The sequence below is a fragment of the Camelus ferus genome, chromosome 2, assembly GCF_009834535.1.
Source record: "Camelus ferus isolate YT-003-E chromosome 2, BCGSAC_Cfer_1.0, whole genome shotgun sequence".
Classification (NCBI taxonomy): domain Eukaryota; kingdom Metazoa; phylum Chordata; class Mammalia; order Artiodactyla; family Camelidae; genus Camelus; species Camelus ferus.
In genome coordinates, this window is record NC_045697.1 from 20864892 (window position 1) to 20882813 (window position 17922).

Genomic DNA, 17922 nt, shown 5'->3' on the forward strand with positions numbered 1-17922 from the left:
TGTTACTTCTTGCCTTGAAATCTTTCGTGTTTGCTCTTTGCTTTAAAGATAGATTAAAAACATGTTAAATTGTCTTATAAATCTATGTATAATTGGATTTATTGATTTTTTTAGCCTCTAATCTTACCACTCATCAGTTCAAATTCTTGGCTTCAACTATTTTGAATTATTAACTCATCATATATTCCATGATCCTGTCTCCAGTCCTTGTAAAGATGTTCGATTATCCTTAATTATCATTTTCTTCTCTTTCACTTTGTCCATATCTACAAACCCCCTAGGTTTCACTTTCCTTCCGATAATTGTCCTGCAGGTATTCTAAGATGAGGTTCAATGTCTCGTGTAGCTCCATAGCGTCTAGTATTTGGGCAGATGGTGACATTTCAGCCACTGAAATTTTCTATTACCTTGTCTGCATTGATCCACCAGACTGTAAAAATCTTGAACTATTAAATAATTGTACTTCATTCATTTTTGTATCCCAGCAACTGGCAGAGTGTTAGGCACTCCACATTCTACAAATAGTATATATAAATTCTCACACACACACACACACATTCATAATATCCTACACAGAAGAGATTGATGAGATTATTTTTTATTCTGATGTGCCAAGGAAACTTGTATATGAGAATGCTAGGTAGACACCTCGAAATAACTTTATGTGGCCAGCTTAACAATGAGCACAGCAGAATATGCCAGTTACTGCTACTGATTCAAACATATGCCAAGCCTAGTTAGATTTGAAAGCATCTTTAGATTTACCATATCTGTTCCCTCTTTTCTTCATCCAGGGAGAATTACTTGACGAATCAGTTGATTCATCTTTAAATCGACACATTATTTCATATTCGTAACAGTAAGACAGTGGTTTAAAATGTACAAAAATTAATTCTTAAAACAAATTTGGTATGTATATTGTTATGGAAAAATTAATCTATTAATACTTATTATGGAGAATTAATCTACAGTACCAATGAGAAAAACGTCTTGAAATACAACTGTTATATTGAGGTACAAACTCATTAGTCTCAATAAAGCCTCCTTTTATTTTGGTCTCACTGACAACTCACCTCCTGTCAATGAAAATTCTTTAACATCAGTCCATGATTTATATCTAAATATTCTGGGATTCCTGCCAGTGCGTGCCCTCTATATTGAGCTAAATTTTAATTCGTGTGTATTGTATTATTTCTCTATTGCTTAATAAGATGTAGTTTTTACCTATTTATTTTTCTAAATAAACCACTTATGAAATAACTATATATGTTTACACTTATAAAACTGTTTTATTTTGATAAATATTCATAAAATATAAATATGGATTCATGATGTTTTGATGTGAAAAAATGTTGTGTCTCAGTCTCATAATCATTAATTCTTGAGGATTTGATGCTGTCTATACATCTGAGTATCTGGAAAAGGATAAATTCAATTAATATGTAGTTAAAACAATGCATACATGCATTAAAATGTAAAATGCAATTACACTTTCATTTGATCAATAAATGCTAAATTGTTGATTTATATTCAATTACTGGATAGTTGACCTGTGAAATATGATTTTCTAAAACTAGAGGACAAAAGAACTAAATTCCCTCTGCCATTCTTTCAGAATTTTTCTCTTCTTAAAGGTCAAAGAGAAGCATTTATCCCAAACCATGTTTTACTACAGTTTAATTAGAGTATGTGTTTTATGCAACCCTCTCTTTATGTGAATTTTAAGATCCCCAGTTTGACCAGGGAAGTGGATTCTAAAAATAGTTTCATATGAAATTTAAATAATTAACTTACCAGAAGCACATTTTCAAAAGTCTTTACTACATTCTGTTACCCTCCAAAATATGAAGTATCCAAGACTAGAACTTGAGAGGTCTTTTATTTGGAAGGTGGTCCCAAGAGCTTTACTGATAGTGTGCTTTATTAAAAAGCATACTGAATTGAATGCCTTCCAGAAGCATGCAGTTGAAAGATGGAAGGCTGGAGCATTATCCAAAGTTTCCATTTGCTAACTAACATCCGAGAGTTGTCCCACACTTCTGGGCTAGAAGTTTCACCAGGATCTAAAGTTCTAGAAGCCTTGGGTCCTGGAGCACATCTGGAAAAACTCATAAATATGCTTGAGATTGATACTTAAAGTCAAGGTGAATCAGTACGTGGCACAGTTTGGCTGAAATCAAAGGTTGCCCAAAAGGATGTGACATCGGTGCCTAAAACACCTGCTACATCTGTTTTCTGTAGAACAGACATAACTCTAGGTGCTTAGGATACACAGGTGAGTAATACAAACAAAAGTCCGAGCTGTTATGGAGCTTCTATCCTGGTAATGGCAAAATGCTCAAGTTGAATTGGATGAAGATTTGGTTAAATATATCCTTTTGTTATTTGACTGAGATTTGAAATTGTGAATAATTTGCAACATTTCACAATAAACCTTTCCCTTAGAAGCATTTACCTCTATTGTGATGTTGTTTTCCTTTTGGGAAACACAGGAAATTACACTGATATTCAACGGTAAGAAATAATAGTGCTAAGACATTATTATTAAATTATATATAAATATCTTCATAATCAGAACATAGCATTTTTATGCTAACATGTGTATTTATTGAATATAGGAAAAAAATTCTGTGTATAACATAAACAGTATCTTTCCTGAACTAAAAATTAGAATAGTGTGATTTGGATTTCTTTTGAAGACATATATCATTTGTATGGCTTCACATGAAATTTTATAATTGACAGCATAAACAAAAATCACTATATTTATTATCTTAATTTGTCCCCATTTTTTGCAGATATTAAACTCCATAAAAAGGACTCTCATCATAGTCAAGTGTTTTCCAAAATGGGAAAAAAATGCAAGTTCAGATACCCAAGGCAATTATTATAAGATCTACCATAAAGATAGAATATTTTTAAAAATTAGTTGAAATAAGGAAAATAAATTTTTTAATCTTTATGTAATTGTTTCAATAAACAAATCTACAGGCTATCTTGTCTCTATTGTTCTTGCACCAAAACACTCAAAAATACTTTTGACCAGCTTGTTAATTTGCTAGTGCCAGTGTCTAGGAAGTTCCATAGTACTGAAATAAGATTCCGTTTAACTACTCACCCAAAGCTTCTCAAAGTAGCTATAAAATTGGAATTAAAAAATAATATTTATTTGAAAAGAATGTTTGAGATGTTGAAGTAGTGATAATATTCAATACACCCTTTCGAGGAGAAATTTCTACTTTGGTTGTGCAGAGAGAAGGAGACATCCATTTATAATATTTGGGCTAATTGCACTGCATCCTGTGGTAGGCACACTATTTTACAGAGAAGGCCACAACAGTAACTTCAATCCCACATTGTGATTTTGCCATTTTTATGAAGCATAAAGGGAACTCTTCATCTTATGAATCTGAGTGAATCTATTGCTACCTTGTAACCAGTGGAAAGTAGTGGAAGTGACACTGTTTAACTTCAGAGACTAGTTCATAAACAACAGTGGACCATTGCTTTTTTTTGATTAGACAGATATTTTGGGGCCCAGAGCTACTATATAAGAAGCCCTATGGTATGAGGAACCCCAAACTAGCCCATGAGGAGAGATCATATAAAGAGACTTTTAGACTAAACGAGGAGGTGGGGAGGGAGGGAGAGAGAGAGAGAGAGTGAGAGAGACACATGCCTGGTAAATTTATCCAACTCTTTCAGCTCTGGTCTGTACCTGAAGGCAGTTACATGAGAGAGAGAGAACCATCTCCCTGAACCCTTTCTGAATTCCTGATTCACAGAAACTCTAAGAGACAATACAATTATTGTTGATGTTTTAGGAAGATAAGCAAAACACTCCTTAAGGAGAATGCCCATCACTTTTCCATTTGTTTAAAAATCATTTCCACCATGCCTTTACCCCTATAATAGAAAGTCTGAATGTAAGTGCTTAATATATATATTTATTAATAATTTAATTTACTTTAAAGGAATGATGTATTTGTACCTAAAATTCCTTCAAGTACTTGAACCCAGAAAATCATAGACTATTTCCACACAAAACTGCAAATATATATATATATGTAAAATAGACAGTTAAAAGACAGTATAAACTAGAAACTGATAATGTATCTTATTTCTTTTCTTCATCATTAGCTGAGAAGATGCACAAATTGTTCATTAGATACTGGCCTCAACTAATAAAAGAGTTTTATATAGGTAAAAGTATAGTTTGAGTCAATAAGTCAGTATCTAGAAACTTTGAATGTTTTCATGAGTTACTATGAGGTAAGTAATTTCTCAGGCCATTGCTGGATGGTTAAATCTTACTTTTGCAACTCATGGAAATACCTGAAGTATCTGAAAGCTTAGTTACTAAAATTACTATAATAACAATAAGCATAGCAAAACGCTAAGAAGGTAGATTCAAGAGATATAAAGCGAACTTAATGGGTAAAAACCATTTATCTTACATACAAACAATACTTGATAGTTTCTTTTGATTATGCATAAAGGCCTTCCTAGTGCACTGACATCTATGTCCTTCCATTCAGATTGCCCAAGGTGTCAGTCTGCATACTTTGGAAATGGTCCAAGAATTTTCCAAGATATAACTCAATTAACCTGCTACCTTTTTCCCCCCCAAATTTCTCCAAATTCTCTGTTTCTTGAACTACAGTCTTTTATTTCTCAGTTTCAAAAAATCTACAGACTATGTGTTAGCATTATCAGCTATTCTTTCCTGTGTACAAATCTCTCCAAAACTCAGCAGTTTCATACAAAAGCCATATATTTTTACTGATGAGTCTATGATAAGTCTATGAGTCATCTGGTGGTTTTACTGATATAATTCTCACCTGTCAATTGAGTTTGCTCTTATGTTTCAGTCGATTGAGTGCTGGGTGGTCTAAGATAGCATCGCTTGCATAATTGGTGGTTGGCTTGCAATCATCTGGGACCAAGGAGAGACTACGTGTCTATTATTCTTCTTTAGGCTAGCCAGGGCTTCTTCACAAGGGGCTTACAGACTTTGAGTCCTAAGTCAGAACTGGTATATCTCTTTTATTACTTCCTATTGATCGTAGCAAGCCACAAAACCAGTCCATATTCAATGGATGTAGAAACAGACAAATACTTAAACTTCATCTGTCAAAGGAAGCCTTTTAACCCCTGATTCAACTGAGCAAAAATACAGGTTGAGAAATAACTATATCATTTTTGCAAATATTCTACCATAGAAGTCTAATGGCCAGCTAGGGGTCATGTTACCAAGAGAGAAGGAATGTAATTGCTTTCTCTGACAGTCACCTTTCTGCCTCTGGACCCTTTCTTTATATTTGTTTTTCTCATCAGATTTATTTTTTATACCCACTGTGATATCAAGTGATGATAACAAAAACAACAATAATAACACTAATGATATCAGTTAATATTTATTGGACACTTACCATCTGCTGGTTACTATACTAAATTATTTATAAACATGACTTATTTATTATTTATTCCCCTCAGCAACTGTATATAGTAAACACATTTATTACAGTATAAAATTATGAATGAATAAGTGCACACAATTTTTATTATTTATTTATTATTACTATTAATTTGTCTCAGAATAAAAGCAAGCAATTGTACATTGGCATATAAGGATGTGCACACAGAAAGTTCTTTGATTGCATCTTCTGTTATCCCTTTCTGTCACTCCACTACAGAAACTCTGGCCTCCTTTCTCATTCCAAAGCAAGACAGACAATATCCCTGTGCAGCGGGCTTTCCACCTGCCTGGAGCAATTCTGCCAGATGAATGAATAGATTTTTTTCCTCACTTCCCTCCATTCTTTTCACACACAGTACTTTCTGAATGAGGTCCACCTTACCATTTTATTTACTATTTTAACCTCTTCTCCACTTCCTCTTCCCTAACCCATCCTTCTGTTCTCTCCTTATGACTTGTCACCTTCCAGCATATTATAAAATGTACAGTTAGAATTGAGGTCGACAAACTATGTCCCATAGAACAAGTCCAGCCCAACTTCTCTTTTTGTAAACAAAGCTTAATTGGAACATAGCCACACTCATATATTTATGTATTCACTAGGGATGCTTTTATGATACGATGGCTGAGTTGAGTATTTGTAACAGAAATGTAAGACTCAAAAAGCTGAAAATATTTACTATGTGAATCTTTTGAGGAAAAAATATTCTGACCTTTGTCAATGTAAACTCCAAAAAGGCAGGGAGACATTCTTTGATCACTGATGTGTTCCAATGTCTAGAAAAACAAATTAATGGTTTTTGAATGAACTAATTTTCCAGGCTACTCCTCTGTAGTATGTATCTATATACTAACACTGTTGTAAATACTTTGGGCATAAATTCATGTAACATAGGAGGGAGAATTTTGAGGTGGACAGCATAACACAGTTTGAAAATATTTCCAAACACAGTATAGCTTTATTTTATGACTGGCTTGATACAATGGACTAATTTTTCCATACTAGAGTTTACTATTGCAATATTTTTCTGACATATATCTTGATGTTTTTCCCAATATATTATCTTTTAAAGTCAAATTAAAGGTTCATATCTTTTTGTCAATCCCTTTCCCAACTATTTCAGTCTAAAATATGTAATATCTGCTTAATTTCTGTATCTCCTGATAATTCTACTATAGGCATGAACATTTGTTATATTTCTAACTTACGTTTTCTGGATAGAGATACAGTCCTCCCTCAAACTACTTTTAAAATACTGATTTCTTAAATGCTGGAATTTTGCCTTATTTTTCTCTACAGTGACTACTTGGAATTCACTAGTTATTCCACCAATACTTGATTTTATTGTCATCGAAATTTAGCTCTGCTAAAAATAATTTTGAACCTTTTAAGTACTTATCTTTATGTATAGAATAGTATACTTCTTATATTTCTTGAAATGGTAAAAGCAGCCAAATATATATTTTTAAATATCATTAGAAGTCCCTCAAAAAGAGAACTTTTCAAATGCCCTGCCCTCCCTTTCTTTATCCAAGGTGTAAATATCACATCCAAGCCTGTGTCATTCTACTCTGTTTCAGACAATATTAAAAAGTGTTGACACGTGAGAGGTGGGTACAAGTTTTCATTTGAAAAACCATTCAACCTCAGAGAAGAAATGTTATTTCATGTAATTAGAGGAGTGAATTAAAGTCAGGATTTGTATGAAATCCAATTACTTTTAAGCTCCAATATAAGATGTATTATATTCATTCCTTTGTCAATTTGTGCAGACTTTTTTGTGAGACTCTGTGGGTACTAAGATAACTAACATTTGGTCCTTAATATCAAGGAGCCCAAAGATTTGGAGATATGGGCAGACACAGAGAGGTACCCATGAATTCACCCTGAATTCTACATTGACATGTGTATTTACAAGGTTCACATGGGCTGGGGTCAATCGACATAGGCAAAGATTTTACAATTAAGCTTGTTTTTCTGTTTGTTCTTTATAACCATACATAGGGATTAACTTTACATGTTTTTTTCCCCCTAAGTTTCCTGTAATTTCATCAATTTCTAAAGCAAATTTTAAAAGACAATTTTTGGAAATTTCTATAAAAAAATTGATAAAATATCCCTTTCAAGATAATTCCTGGAACTACGCAAATTGATTTAGTGAATGAAAGATATATATATTTTTAGCCTTTTTTGAAAACTATTGCTTCAAGAAAATTCATAGAATCTATATTCTCTTAAAAATATTTGACATTGTCACTTTCCCTGATATACTGGTCCCTGACTATTTTTGCTTTATGTGTTCTCTTTATATTCAACGCAGTTGTTATATATAGCCACTATTTGGCAGCTATATAGTTTTCTGTGTGGCTATACAAGTATCTATATGCACTTTATCTTGTTAATTATATTTCAGACCCCATAATAGCAAGAAGAATGTTTTATTTATTTGCTATTACTCATCATCCTTAAAACATTACTTTATTAGATACTCAAATATATTTTAAATGAATAATGTTTCTAAATTTTTCAATAAAAGAGATTTAATTGCTATTTTATTTCACTTCCATGTTAATAAGCCTTTAGGGGCAAACTCCTCATCACATAGAATTGGTGATCTTTTTATAATTATGTACCTTGAGGACAAAACCCTGTATTTTTATTCTTAACATAAAAATTGAGATCTTATTCTTTCTTGCCTTCTACTAAAATGTTTAACATATAGTACATGCTTGAGTCTTGGTTGAACTCATATTTGCTCTGTCTGGAAGACACCTCCATCAGACATCTTCATCCTTTGCTCTCTCATTTATTTCCAAATTTTGTTCAACATGATTTTATCAGAAAGAATTTCTTGGCCTATTTTATATAAAAAAAGCAAACTAGATCTCATATATTTATTTACCACATCCTTCTACATTATATTGTCTATTTTCTTAATGCTCTCTGAAGATACCTATTCATCCTTCTGTCTATATTGTTTATTTATCATCCCCAACCCAAGAATAATACTCTCATGGAGGGTAAAGATTTTTGTCTGTTTCCATCCTGCTGTTTCCTTAGTGCATCAAACAGTACCCAACATATAGTAGGTATTCAATAAATCTATTTTATTCACACTACCAATTACACATTTTAAAAGTAAGATTGAAAATATTTTAAACATGGAATATGACTGATATTTTAGTATTTCTTAAATGTTAACTTGCATCCTAAGTGTGCAAGTATGAAAATAAAACAATTTAATTTGCTTTTAATTTAAGATTAAAACTTCTCTTTTTTAGCTCTTTTTTGAAAACAATACTGAAAGTATAAGTATTCTAAATGTTTGCACTATCTATTCATAAGTGATTTTAAAAACAAAAAGATTAATCTAATATTAGTAAGAATATTAGGATTTCATTTTCATAAATTCCTAAGATATACTGAGAAGAATCTCATTTTATTCAAAGGAGTATCAAGACAAAAAATTTTTTGCCCTAAACTATTTAATTAGTGGTAGATTTAGTGGCAGAAAATTAATGATTTTATTGAAGATGTTCATCATTAAATTAATTCCTAGAGTTTCAGTATTTTTATAACAGCACTACAAGAATTCTCATCCTGAATTAAAAAATGAAAACATGTGGCTGAGTATGTGTGTGTCATCAGTCCTTCTCATGATGCTTCTATGTTCTATCATTTTATTTTGTAACAGAATGAGGCTCCTTTAGCACAGAATAAGAAGGAAAACAGACATATTTAAGAGCCAAAGTAATGTTTTTCATATATTTTTAATTGGTGACAGAACCTTTTAGTGAAACTGTCTACTTAACAACTTGGAAATTAGTAGCTTTCTAGGTACTATATAAGCTACTACTTTAATTATGGCCGTGAGTTGATTGAATCAATGGAACTGCAACCAAAGTATTAGACTAACATTTGCCCAAAGAGCTATCTTGAGGAATGATTAGCTTTTTCTTTTGAAGAAGTAAAACAAAAAGCACAAAAACTTTTAGAAAACAGTGGTAGGTATTAAAAGTTCACTATTAAATGCATACTTTTGAACCCCTAACACTTGCAAAATTTACTCCAAATATTGAGAATGTAGTAAACAAAACAAGACATGAATTCTTTGCAGCATGAAATTTAGATTCCAATGAAAAGAGAACAATGAACAGATTGGTAAATTAAATATTAAGTATGTCAGATGGTAATAAGATCCACAGAAATAAGCCAAGCAGGGAAGGGAATTTGACGTGGGAGCATGAGGCATGGCCTGGGAGCTCTGGATTTCTTTTACACGTCATATCAACATACACAAGTGATCACTTACTTGGAGGTAAAAATGATCAAATGTATGATTACATACTGAGTTATGGGTTATGGCCAGTGGTTTGGCTGGATGATCAGGGATGTAGATAAAATGTGACAGAAAAGTTAGTGACAAAAAATTTAGGAAAGGAATATCTGGATATACTTCTCTGAATGGGCAAAAAAGTGAATATATTTGTGTCCCATGTGAATGCTCACCAAAGACTGACCTCAGTAGAGGAGGATTTTAATCATTGAGCAGATAGAATGGCCTATAGTGTGATTACCAGCCAAGCTCTTTCCACAGCCAGCCCTGTCATCCCCAAATGGGCTCATAAACTTAGCAGACATGGTGGCACCAGGACACAGGCTGCATCCGCAGCTGAGTACCCAATCAGCTGCAGAGATCAGCACTGAGTCCCTGAAGTGGCACCATCCCCTGGGGTGGTCGGTCAGCTGCTGGGTACATGTTGAACTGATTCCCTCATAGAAGGGACAGTGTTTTCTTTTTACTGAAATGGACACTTACTCTGTCCATGTATTTGCCTTCTCTGCATATAGTGTTGCTGCCAACACTACCATCTGTGGACTTACAGGCTGTCTTGTCTACTGCTTGGTTTTCTGATTAGAGAACTAAATCTTCTGTTAGAACATATTCAGATGAACTCTTGGGGGTTAAAAGACCATCTTCATGTTGGAAACTAATGTTTTAGGAACAAATCAAGTGTAATGTATAGATACAAGTGAGTAAGAGTTCATGGGTGATGTAAAACATGAATGGACCTTACAAGAGAACTAGATTTTCAGTACGTTGGAAAAATAATTATGGAAAGTGAATATAATGCATTTGTCCCTTCTTCTTCTAGTCATTTTTATGTGATTCCCTAAGCATAGAAAGCCATGATATTTCCTTCTTCCCATGTCTTAAAGAAATGCTAAAGACATGGATGGTGATGAGACAAATAGTTCTTGCTTTATATATTACTTCTCTCTGTTGCCAAATACTTTGCTAACTCAAGGAGTTAAAAAAAATGTCATCCTCAGAGTGGGCCATAAGAAGGGGCAACCTGACGAAATAGAATAGAAATAAGAATCCCACTGCAAGATAATTACAGAATCATGTACAAACCTTTAAAGGTTAATGAGCTCTCTAGAGAAGATGAATGACAGTGCTGGAATCCGTTGTCTGACTATAATCCATTTTCAACATAATCCTAGTTGTGAAGATTTGACATATTACAGGTAATTTGGGGTGAATGTTAACTGTGAAAATGGTAATTTAAGTATTGTGAGTGTAACTGATACTCAAACATCATTTGGTCAAGAGATGAAACAAGAGAATTTAAAATTTAGTGACTAGAAAAACTAAAGCACACTTTAATGATAAGAAGCAAAGTAAATGACTGGAGGATGATCTTTGAATTCATTCATCTAGATGGGAGGTCAGATGAATCCTATCTTTTGAGTCCTCTTTTATGTGAATTTTTAAGTATATAATTAAGCAAAATTATTTCTTATTTCTTTCTAGTCAAATAGCATCATGATAGGAAAGAAAAAAATGACACAAATAGAAAAATATTTAGCAAAATGCACCTGAAACACCTAGATTGCTTTTACACTAGAGGCATAAGGTATGATACTTTTTGAAATAGAATATTCTACTTCATAGTTAATATAAGATCACACACTCTATAGCAAAACAAAGATTTTAGCATGGACATATATGAGGGCAGTCAATTCATTAATCGAGGAATAAGTTAAAGAAAGAATAATTTGTAAAATTAAAGTAATAAAATTAGTAAAATTAAATTTTATTTTGTATAATAAAGACAGATTACTCAAACATTTTAAAAAATGTGTATTGCAAATAAGAGAAACCTTGATAAAATACATAAATTATTGCTTATATTTATGCTTGTCCTCATGTCAATCTGCATATGGAGAATCTTATTATTATTATTATTATTAATATAATAAAGAGGGTAGATATTTACTGAAAATGATCCAGTCCATTTTATTGCTCCAGTAACTGTGTTAATCACTTTAAGTGCATTATTTTATTTAAGTGTGTTAGCAAATTTACAAAGTTTGTATTATTGTTATTAGTGATATTATATAATAAGGTTACTGAGATTTTCATGGTCACGTGATTTATCCAAAGTTACATAGCAAGTAAGTCGAGAAATTAGAATTTTAATTCAAGAGGTTTCCGGTTAGAAATTGAATTTTTAACATTATCACTTTGATATTCTCACTTTTATAAAAATTAAAATGAGACATAATAATTTTATTCAAATTTTAATGCTTAATAAAAGTGGCCAGAAATAGCTTTGTATTGGTCTATATAAATAAGTTATAAGGTGTTAGATGTAGTTGGGTTCTCCAGAAAAGAAGCCAATAGTAGATAAATAGATAAATCTCTTTCCAGAAGACTGGAAACTCAGGCAGGGTTTCCTTGTTGCAATCTTGAGGAGAATTTTTTCTACTTTGGGAATCTTTAGTCTTTGCTCTTAGGACCTTCAACTAATTGGATGAGGCCCACCTATGTTATGGAAGACAATCTGCTTTACTCAAAATCTGATTTAAATATTAATCACATCTAAAACATAACTTTACAGCAACATTTGGACTGGTGTTTGACCGAAACAACTGGGCTCCATGGCCTAGAAAAATTGACAAATAAAATTAATCATCACAAAAGTCAAATCCATAAGCATAACTAAACTTTGTCATCCTGAGAAATCTAAAATAAATGAGCCAACAGTGATTCACCCAGTGTTACCTGAGGGGTATTATAATAATAAATGAGAGAGAGAGAGAGAGACTACTCTGTTTCTACTTGTCAGATCTCTTCCTTGACCACGAAATCCTTACAATAAATTTTATTATTGTTTAAGGTAGTCAGTTTTCTTGGTTAGTTAGTTTTTCTGTGACTTGCCACCAAATAAGCCTAACTTTTATACGTTATTAAGTTTGACAAAAAGTAAACAGACAAGTTACTAGAATGTACAAAATAACTTTCTATAACAATCCGTTTCTTACAAGGACTACATTGAAGTGAAAAAACAAAACAAACAAACAAAAAACTCTAACTTTTTCTTGAGATTCTAAACTGAATTCTAAAACTAAAATATGAATATGAATTAAAAGTCGTTTCTATACATTATAATACAAAATCACAGTGCTTGAGCTATTATGTTATTCATATGCTAGATTTAACTTAAAGAAATCAAGATATGTCTAGAGGAGATGGCAAGGCATGGAAGAATTCTTTAATTTTATAATTATAGTGATTTAAATGTTCATGAATTAACTTCATACCTCTTCTTACATTAAAAATATGCTAAAATGAATTTGCACCTGAGTTATTTTAAATGATTAATATATGCAAAAATCTGCATTTAATCTAAATACTATACTTATGATTTTTACATTTGTGTTGCTTTTGTACAAGTAGGATGATCATTTATTGATTTTGTTCAACAGACTGATGTATGTTTTAAATGTTCTGTCTTCTTTCAAACACTTAATAGTTCTTTAAAAATGTTAACACTAGAAAAGTACAAGTCAAGACACTTTCTCTTGGATCTCAGTTTTCTTATAGGCAAAATGTGAAACTGTATGAAATTTTAATAAAATACATAACAGTTTTTAAATTAAATTTGAATCATTATGTGATATATTCTAAATACATGAATATGTATACATGCATCGATAAACTTTTGCAAGATGAAAAGACCCAACATTTTAGTGAGCAGGGAGTAAATAAAAGTTTTAGTGAGCAAAGAAACAAAAACAGTATAATCTTTTCAGTAAGTCTGTTCATATTTGATTAATAGAACAATTGCCTTGTGGATACTATTTCTATATAACAAAGAAGGGACTCTAGGCTTAAACAGGGCATAAAGCACAGAAAAGCATGTGGTACGGTCTATGCTCGTGATTGAAAAGAGCAGCTATTGCTCCCTTTGCTAAAAACGTTTGAGTGTAGAAAGGCTGAACAGTTATGATCATGAAAGACACTGAGTTTGCAAATGTTCTTCCCAGAGCCAGGGGAGCATTTCAAAGTACTACTTGGAAGGAAGATAGAAACATGATCAGAATCCCCGAAATCCCAGAGACAATTCTATCAGTATTTTCATGGGCTTCCGTAATGGGGTATCACATTTCCAGCAAAGTGCTGAACTTTCCTGCTGCTGTCAAGCATTTAGTGTCTTTCCAGTGGTAGGTTTAAAAAAATCAGCATTTCTACTCCAACTTTTGGAAGTCCTTTTGAAAGGGGAAAATTAAATAAAGAACGTACTGTGAATACTGAGACGGGGAGATTTTTCCAAACGTTTTATTTTAGAATAGCACAGCAGACAATGGAATGATGGCTGTATAAGATTATTTTTTAAATCATGTGCACTTTTTTGTTTCGTACATGCCAGATTTTCTAATATTTTCTTTGTCTAGCTTAAAATATTTAGAACAGGAGAGAGCAATTTCCCTTCAGAATTCTGAGTGTGAGATTTGTGAGCTAAATTGAAGTCTCCATAAAAATGGAAGAAGCAAAGTTATTTAAAAGAGAAGACCACAGAAGCAAAAGGGAAACAATGCATATATTTTTCACCTGTTAGGAAATAATAAAGCAAGCACTGGCTTGTGCAGGAGCTGAAAAATAATTTTTCTATCTAAATAATTTCACAGCATACATTAGCCATTCCTTCCAGACATAAGCGTGATGATTTTCCGTAATACTGTTAATAGAATGGAATTGATACATGCGAACAAACTGAGATTGGCAGAGGGTAGTCTTGGATATATTTGGGATACACTTCCCTAAAGATAATATGACATATAACCATTAAATATATATTTGTAGTGGGGTAGACTGCTCCTTCTGAGTTTGTTATGAACATTTTTCATTGTTTCTGGGTAATGTCTTTTTTCCCACTGATTTCTCTCACTAAAGAAAACTTAAGGTTAATAGTTTGTCATGAGCTTTTGCTAATGCTGTATGTTCCAGCATGTCTCTAAAGAAATGTGAGATAATAATTTACTTGAATTAGGGAAAAAATAAATTTTTAGTTCCACCTGAATCTAAACATTAGTTAAGTTTTTACAAAGATAAAATTTTGTATATTCCAAATATACTTAAACAAATTTTCATAAAATAAGACAGAATGGCATCCCAGGATATGCATCCAGGATCTCAGTCACACTGTGGGAAAGTCTGTGTAAACGATCATTTTTGTTGTTGTTGTTGCATTAATAGTCCAATATTCATGCATTTGTTTTCTTATTTGACTATAATAAACTCCCTCACTTTGAGTTGATAATGTTAATTTTTGTTATAACTTGCAGGGCACTACCTTGATTATACAAGTCATCATTAATATAAATTAAGTAATTGGCTAAAGATCACATTTTCCAAGTGACTGAATATATTATTCTTGTATTGTTTGTTTTATGAAGGGAAGGTAATTAGGCTTATTCATTTATTTCTGCTTGGAGGAGGTCCTGGGGATTGAACCCAGGACCTTTTGCGTGCTGAGCATGTGATCTACCACTTGAGTTATACTGTTCCCCCTGAATGTATTATTCTTGATACTTCCTTCTGTCTCTTCTGTGCAAAAATCTGACCTATATGATCAAATAATTTCAGCTCTATCTTTTTAATATATCCAGAATTTATCATTTCTCACTACCTTCACTGCTACCACCTGGGTCTAAGTACCAAACTACCTAGTACTTTTTTCAAAAGCCTCCTGACTGATTTCCCAACAGTCTATTTCTAACATGGTAGCCAGTATGGTCCTCTTAAAATATTTTAGACCATATTATTTCTCTGTTATGAGGCAGCAGTGATTCTTTTCTGAACATTCTAAACAAAATGGCGTTACTAACTCCACACTCACTCTCTAAACCCTTTTTAGATGCTTTAATCGTCTCAGAAACACTCATAACCATGTGACATCCAACATTCTTGTGTATTTATTTGTTTACTATTTGTTTTCCCTACAGTAGTATAATGAAAGGGAGTAAAGTCAGGGACTTTATTTTCCTCACAGTGATATCTCCAGTGCCTAAAAACTTGCTGGTTCACTATAAGCGCTGAATAAATACCCATTGAATAAGTGAATGAAATTAAGTACACACCAAGATTCATGATTGCAACAAAAATAAAATTAGCCTGATAATTGTACATTGATTTAAAAAGGTAATCTCCTTTAATGTAGATTCATTTTATCACTGGAAGGCAAACAATTATGGTCAGGAAGGTCCCTTTGACACTGAAAATTGAGCGTTTTTCCCTTAGAGGCTTTTATCTCTTCAATATCGGAGAACATATTGGACACTGATAAACTAAAAGGTCAAACTTTGCAAACCTATATCTATGAATTCTACCTAGGGATTAGAATAATCAAACCAGTGCTGAGGGGAAACACCAACTGGGCACCAGTAAATCTACTGCTTCTGCAATGAATGATAACTGTCAAACAATATAAATTGCTGGGTGTTGGGGGGATTATAAGGAGACAGCAGAAACTGTCTAAGAACTGCATCAAGTATAGGGTGTTTTACACCCTGCCCATAGTATTTCCAACAGCCTGGTACCACCGGTAAAAAAGCCAGTGACTCATGGTGGACAATTATAGACTACTGAGAACTGAACAAAGGAGTGTCCTCCCAACCATATGGCTGTGCTGAGCATTGCCACCATCTTTGATTCCTTGGCCATGGTCCTAGGAGCATACCATGTTGTACTGAACTTAGAAAATGCTTTTTTTCAGTATACCATTCGCTGCTGAGTGTGATCAATTTGCCTTCACGTGCGAGGGATAACCATGGACCTTCCAAGTGCTTCCCCAAGGCTACCTGCACAGCCCCACTGTATGTCATGGGATCGTAGCCTGAGAGATGTCCCTATTCTCTTTCCCCACATCAGTAAAATGGGCCCATGAAACTGATGATACAATCTTCATAACAGAAGACTTGCCTCTGCTGCAGAACACTGTGTAGACTTTGCTGGAACATCTGTGAGGAAGAGGAAGAAAGGGAGGCCCACAGAAAATTCAAGGCCCAGGTACTGCCATAAAGTTTTTGTGCATGATTTGGTCAAGTAAGTCATGTGTTGTCCCAAAAGCTGTGACCGATAAGATGATAGCCTACATTAGCCTCTAAAACCATGAAAGCGATTCAAGCCTTTGTATAGTTTCGGGGGCTTTGGAGAACTTTTGTTTTCCACCTGGCACAGTGCCTCTGTCCCTTATGCTCTTGGTAAAGAAAGGGCACATATGGAACTGGCGATCAGAGAAGCGAGCTGCCTTTGAGAGGGCAGAAATACTAGTGAGACAGAGCAAAGCTCTGAGTATCTTTCAAGCAGGGCTACCATTTGAGTTAGATCTATCTGTGACTTAGGAAGGTATGGATGGGGCATTGTGGCAGAGACAAAATGCCTATATACCCCGATAAAGGTCCTAGCAGTGTACCCGGTCCTCCCTCAGGTAGTGCCTCTCACAAAGAAACAGCATATCATACTGCTAACCTCCCTCTTCTCAGGGCCAGATGGACATGTTCTGTTTCTCACTGGTCCAATCATTTGACCTCCGTGTTTTCCCCTGCATTGGCCTGGAGGATGTTGTAGCACACACAAAAGCCCTTAGTAACCTCACCCAGCAAGACTTAAATGATAGAGGGTAAGGCCTGTCTTTACTGGACTCTGAAACATCTCTAATGAGAAAAACTGTCCTTCGAAATAGGATGGGCTTGAGCATTATTATTTCTTCAAAAGGAGACACTTGCACAATTATCCAAGCAGAATGTTGTATGTTCATACCTGATGAGTCTGTTAATGTATCATCTTTGTTCAATCAAATGAGGACACAACTGAATACTTTGAGTGATCGGACTCCAATCCTAGGGGACTTATTAAATCAGTGACTTGGATAATGGGGCTTTTTTGGTGAAAAAGGTGTTACTTATTTTGGGAATCACTATCTTAATCTGTGTTTCTCTTGCATGTGCCTAATGGTTGCTGTGGTGTCTTCCTCTTCTTTGCTGACAACTCAGGTCACGTTGCAGAAGAGGGGATGCATGTAAGATTAAGAACCAGTCATGAGGGTTGGGGTGTTGGAGGAAGTTATCCAGGGACATGACCTCTGACTGA